We start from the raw sequence: 6,399 nt of genomic DNA, 5'->3' as shown, positions 1-6,399 counted from the left end.
TGGGATGGTGTTACACTTAACGGTAGATTTTTTTTTTATCTGCACGGAAGCAGCTTGTAGTACGAGTAGAATAGGACTACTTGGCTGTCTGTGTTAGTGCTTATAATAGAAAAAAAAAATCCTAATATTTGGCTAATATTCAGGTCACGATATGGATATAGAGCAGGGGTCTCAAACTCAATTGACCTGGGGGCCACTGGATGCAGAAACTGGGTTAGGCTGGGCCGCAAGACTCAGTCTTAGACAAACTTTAATGATCCACAAGGGAAATTGTTCAACACAGTAGCTTAGTTACAATGATGCGAGTGGACCCCTGCCTGGTTGCCTGGATTTCGAACTACCTCACCGACAGGCCACAGTATGTCAGACTGAAGGACATCACGTCTGACACTGTGATCAGCAGTACCGGAGCACCGCAGGGAACGGTGCTGGCTCCTCTTCTCTTCACCCTGTACACCGCTGACTTCTGCTACAACTCAGAGCTGTGTCACATCCAGAAGTACGCGGATGACACAGCCATCGTCGGGTGCATCAGGGACGGCAGAGAGGAGGAGTTTCGGAATCTGGTGAGGGACTTTGTTGTCTGGTGCCACACGAACCTCTTGCAGCTCAATCCATCAAAGACCAAGGAGCTGGTCATTGACTTTGGGAGGTCGAGTCCACGGTCACAACCTATTGTGATCGAGGGAGTTGAGGTACAGACCGTGGACTCATTCAAGTACCTTGGGGTTTGGGTGGACAACAAGCTGGACTGGACTGTCAACACGGACCACCAGTACAAGAAAGGACAGAGCAGGCTGTACTTCCTCAGGAGACTGCACTCCTTCAACATTTGTAGAAAACTCCTGTGGATGTACTACCAGTCTGTGGTTGCCAGTGTTCTGTTCTACATGGTAGTGTGCTGGGGGGGGGCAGTACATCTAAGAAGGACAGCTCCAGACTTGAGAAACCGATCAGGCGGGCCGGTTCTACAATGGGAATGAAACTGGACTCACTGGTGACGGTGGCAGAGAAGAGGACTGTTGACAAACTAGTGAGCATCCTGGATGATGCCAGTCACCCTCTGCATAGTGTTATCAGTAGCCAGAGGAGCCTGTTCAGTTCTAGACTGCTTCATCCCAAGTGCAGGACTAATAGACTCAAAAACTCCTTTGTCCCACACGCCATTAGACTGTACAACTCCTCTCTGGGGCGGGGGCCAGGGGGTACTAGGATGACAGGGGATGCAAAACAATAACAGTGCAATACGTTTTCATAACATGGTCACTACTGCCTACTTTGTCTTGTTATATTCTTATTTTACTGTTGTATTTTTATTCCCATTGTTGCTTTTTAGTTTTTATTCTTATTGTAATATTTCTCTATTTTGTTTCCATTTGAACCCCCATTATTTACTTTTTACTTTTATTTAAATTGATCTCAACTCTGTACACTGCTGCTGGAATTTTAATTTTCCTGAAAGAACTCTCCTGAATGAATCACTAAAGTACTATCCATCCATCTATCTATCAATGATGGAAAGTGTAAGGATGGAAAGGACAATGCAGGTATAAATAGACTAGGTATAGCAATGTAAAATATAACATAAGAAGAGATATCTTAAAAAAATCAAACATGCACTTTTTAATGAATTCACCTTCTATGAATGTCTTTCCCGCCCTAGCAACATACTTGCCAATCCTCACCATTTTTCCGGAAGACTCCCCAATTTTTCCCAATTTTCACCCGGTCGACATTATTAAGGGCTGGCGTGACTGCACTGCCTTTAACGTCCTCTACAACAGTGGTTCTCAACCTTTTTTCACTGATGTACCCCCTGTCAACATGTTTTTAATTCAAGTACCCTCTAATCAGAGCAAAGCATTTTTGGTTGAAAAAAAGAGATAAAGAAGTAAAATACAGCACTATGTCATCAGTTTCTGATTTATTAAATCGTATAACAGTGCAAAATATTGCTCATTTGTAGTGGTCTTTCTTGAACTATTTGGGAAAAAAAGATATAAAAATAACTAAAAATATTGTTGAAAAATAAACAAGTGAAGAAGTGATTCAATTATAAATTAAAGCTGCAAGCAGCGTTGGTCGGGTCCGCCTTTGGCTGCTGCCCCCGAGACCCACGGCCGGATAAGCGTTAGAAGACCCCTTGGAGCCACTATTTTTAGAATCTAATGCATTGTGAAAGTAATGCAGTTGTATTGAAGTGAAAATATCAAACTTCCCGTTGATTTTTGCTGAAGTATGTTAATTATTAAAATGTAGGTCTAAGTGAGACCTACATAGTGTTTTTTGTTTCATGTCTCTCTGACATTCCTACCGGAAGTTACAAGCAGTTTTGTCTGTGTTTTCTTCCTAGGAGCAGTTTGTCAGTGTTGTATTCCTAGAGGGGCGGTAGAGCGCAATTTTGAGTTTTGAGGTTAGGTTTTTTCATCAGATTGCAATTTTTTCAAGTTTGGTGAGTTTAGAAGCATTTTAAGGGGGTCAAATAACAGCTCAAAGAGGCAAAAATTACCTTTTTTAGGAGACTTTGCACAGGGGTTCTTTGAAGGTGCGTAATATCAAAACCTGAGAACTTATCAAAACTCTGTTGTATACTTTTAATCAAAAGGGTTCAATCTCTCACCTGTGCGAGTTTGAAGCCAAAACAACAAACGCACTCGGAGGAGATAATGTTTGAAGAAAGGTGACCGGTTTTTACAAAACTTTTGTTTTGAAGGGGGGATTGCAAACTTCCTGTTGATTTTTGTTGGGGGTTGTCAACATATAAAATATAGGTCTAAGCGAGACCTACATAGAGGTTTTTGTTTCATGTCTCTCCAACATTCTTACCGGAAGTTACAAGCAATTTTGTCTGTGTTTTCTTCCTAGGAGCAGTTTTTTCAGTGTTTTATTCAAAAATAGCGCTACAGCGCAATTTTGAGTTTTGGGGTTTGTTTTTTTCATTGGATCGCAATATTCGCCAGTCCTTATGTGAGCGCCAAGTTTGGTGACTTTTGAAGCATTTTAAAGGGGTCAAATTACAGCGCAAAGAGGCAAAAATTGCATTTTTTGCAAAAATTTTATTTTGAAGGGGTTTTTGCCAACTTCCTGTAGATTTTCACTGAAAGAAGTGAGTGTATGAAAATTGGGTCTAAGTCAGACCTACATAGGAGTTTTTGTTTCATGTCGCTATGACATTCCTAACAGAAGTTACATGCAGTTTTGTCTGTAATTTTTTCCTAGGGGGCGCAATTTTCATTTTGGGGGATTGGTTGCTTAATATGTTGGGAAGGTTTGCTATACCGACGTGTGTGTCAAATTTGGTGAGTTTTGAAGCATGTTAAGGGGGTCAAATTACAGCGAGTAGGTGCGTAATAATAATAAAACAGCAGTTTCAATAGGGTCCTTGGCCCATGGCAAAGGACTCCTGTGGAGTCCTTTGCCATGGGCCAAGGACCCTAATTAAAGCTGCAAGCAGCGTTGGTCGGGTCCGCCTTTGGCTGCTGCCCCCGAGACCCACGGCCGGATAAGCGTTAAAAGACGCCTTGGAGCCACTATTTTGAGAATCTAATGCATTGTGAAAGTAATGCAGTTTTTGTATTGAAGTGAAAATATCAAACTTCCTGTTGATTTTTGCCAAAGTATGTTAGTTAGTAAAATATAGGTCTAAGTGAGACCTACATAGTGTTTTTGTTTCATGTCTCTCTGACATTCCTACCGGAAGTTACAAGCAGTTTTGTCTGTGTTTTCTTCCTAGGAGCAGTTTGTCAGTGTTGTATTCCTAGGGGGGCGGTAGAGCGCAATTTTGAGTTTTGAGGTTAGGTTTTTTCATCATATCGCAATTTTTGCCAGACCTGATGTGTGTGTCAAGTTTGGTGAGTTTAGAAGCATTTTAAGGGGGTCAAATAACAGCTCAAAGAGGCAAAAAGGACATTTTTTAGGAGACTTTGCACAGGGGTTGTTTGAAGGCGCGTAATATCAAAACCTGAGAACTTATCAAAACTCTGTTCTATACTTTTAATCAAAAGGGTTCAATCCCTCACCTGTGCGAGTTTGAAGCCAAAACAACAAACGCACTCAGAGGAGATAATGTTTGAAGAAAGGTGACCGGTTTTTACAAAACTTTTGTTTTGAAGTGGGGATTGCAAACTTCCTGTTGATTTTTGTTGGGGGTTGTCAATCTATAAAATATAGGTCTAAGTGAGACCTACATAGAGGTTTTTGTTTCATGTCTCTCCGACATTCTTACCGGAAGTTACAAGCAATTTTGTCTGTGTTTTCTTCCTAGGAGCAGTTTTTTCAGTGTTTTATCCAAAAATAGCGCTAGAGCGCAATTTTGAGTTTTGGGGTTTGTTTTTTTCATTGGATCGCAATATTCGCCAGTCCTTATGTGAGCGCCAAGTTTGGTGACTTTTGAAGCATTTTAAAGGGGTCAAATTACAGCGCAAAGAGGCAAAAATTGCATTTTTTGCAAAAATTTTATTTTGAAGGGGTTTTTGCCAACTTCCTGTAGATTTTCACTGAAAGAAGTGAGTGTATGAAAATTGGGTCTAAGTCAGACCTACATAGGAGTTTTTGTTTCATGTTGTTATGACATTCCTAACAGAAGTTACATGCAGTTTTGTCTGTATTTTTTTCCTAGGGAGCGCAATTTTCATTTTGGGGGATTGGTTGCTTAATATGTTGGGAAGGTTTGCTATACCGACGTGTGTGTTAAATTTGGTGAGTTTTGAAGCATGTTAAGGGGGTCAAATTACAGCGAGTAGGTGCGGAATAATAATAAAACACAGCAGTTTCAATAGGGTCCTTGGCCCATGGCAAAGGACTCCTATGGACTCCTTTGCCATGGGCCAACGACGTACAAAGCAGGGGCGTCACTAGACCTAATACTGTACTGGGGCACACCTGGGGCACAAATAATTCATGTGAGCGTGCAAAGCGCGCAAGCAAAAACATTTTTAGCACTTATTTATCATAAAAAAATACATAAATAGTGCTTTAAACTATGAAATCATATCAGATGATGTTGTATGGATCTTTGATGAACCAGCTGAAATTAACTCATGCATTTGACCTACTTGTGCACTTTTTTTTACTCCAGACTTCTAAACTGCTACTGGTAAAAGCAAAAAGGAAGAGCAATGAATATTTTTGAAATATTTATTATTTGCAAATTTAACATCTACAAAAGTAAAACAAACAATAAAGCACCCCTACATCTCTGGGTTCTTTTTATATTATTTAATTTCCATTTATGGCAATGTGGCTAATCTTGTTTCAGATACACAAAACTATCAAATATACACAAAACAATAAAGCCACAGTAGTAGAATAAATGAACAACTGTTGTGTGTCTGTTCAGGGAATCATTTTCTGAGAAGTAAACTCCTTTTCATTTTTGCAAAGTGGTCAATCACTCTGGACAGACATGGAAATATTACAGTAACTCTTATACAGTTGACCAGTGGTTCCCAACTGCTGGGTCGCGACACAAAAGTGGATTGTGTGTCATTTTCAGTCAGATGAGTGAATGAAAAAAAAAAAAAAAGTTTAGGGAGAAAAAAAATCAAATTGTGGCAACAAAACCAGATTATTTTAGCCTTTTTTCTAGTGACTATTAGTGAGTATTTTAGCAAAAGGCAAAGCGACTAACAAGTTGGAGGAGGACTCAGGACCAGAGGTGGGTAGAGTAGCCAGAAATTGTACTCAAGTAAGAGTACAGTTACTTTAGAGACTTATTACTCAAGTAAAAGTAAGGAGTAGTCACCCAAATATTTACTTGAGTAAAAGTAAAAAGTATGTTGGGAAAAAACTACTCAAGTACTGAGTAACGGATGAGTAACCTGTTTGTTTAATGATTACAGCAACAAATAATGCACAAAAACGTAAAAATAGCAATGAGCAAATTCACAGCCAGGAGTATCTCTTAAGCAACTAAAACAATATTATATATTCAATAATAATACATTAAAATAAAATAAAAATTAAGGCAAATTGAGCCACAATAACTTAACAGCACCATAGGCTCAGTAGGCATTCATTGATTGATTGAAACTTGTATTATTAGATTGCACAGTACAGTACATATTCCCTACAATTGGTAACACCCCAATAAGTTTTTCAACGTTTATCAATTACTTAATAAATGACCAAGTCGAGGTGATCTACCTCATATATACATACACACACATATCATATATATACATACCTTTATATATAGAGTATATAATTTATATTTATTTATTTTGCCGTTTTTGTTGACATGTTAAAGGTGTTTTAATGAATATACATGCATGTTTAACATATAGATTCCTATCTTTAATCAAGACAAAAATATAAGTTGGTGTATTACCTGATTCTGATGACTTGCATTGATTGGAATCAGACAGTATAGTGCTGATAACGTCCACGTTTTCAAATGGA

The sequence above is a fragment of the Nerophis ophidion genome, linkage group LG19 (genome assembly GCF_033978795.1).
Source record: "Nerophis ophidion isolate RoL-2023_Sa linkage group LG19, RoL_Noph_v1.0, whole genome shotgun sequence".
Lineage (NCBI taxonomy): Eukaryota > Metazoa > Chordata > Actinopteri > Syngnathiformes > Syngnathidae > Nerophis > Nerophis ophidion.
The sequence above is the reverse complement of the archived record's forward strand: the minus strand, read 5'-3'. Positions refer to the sequence as shown.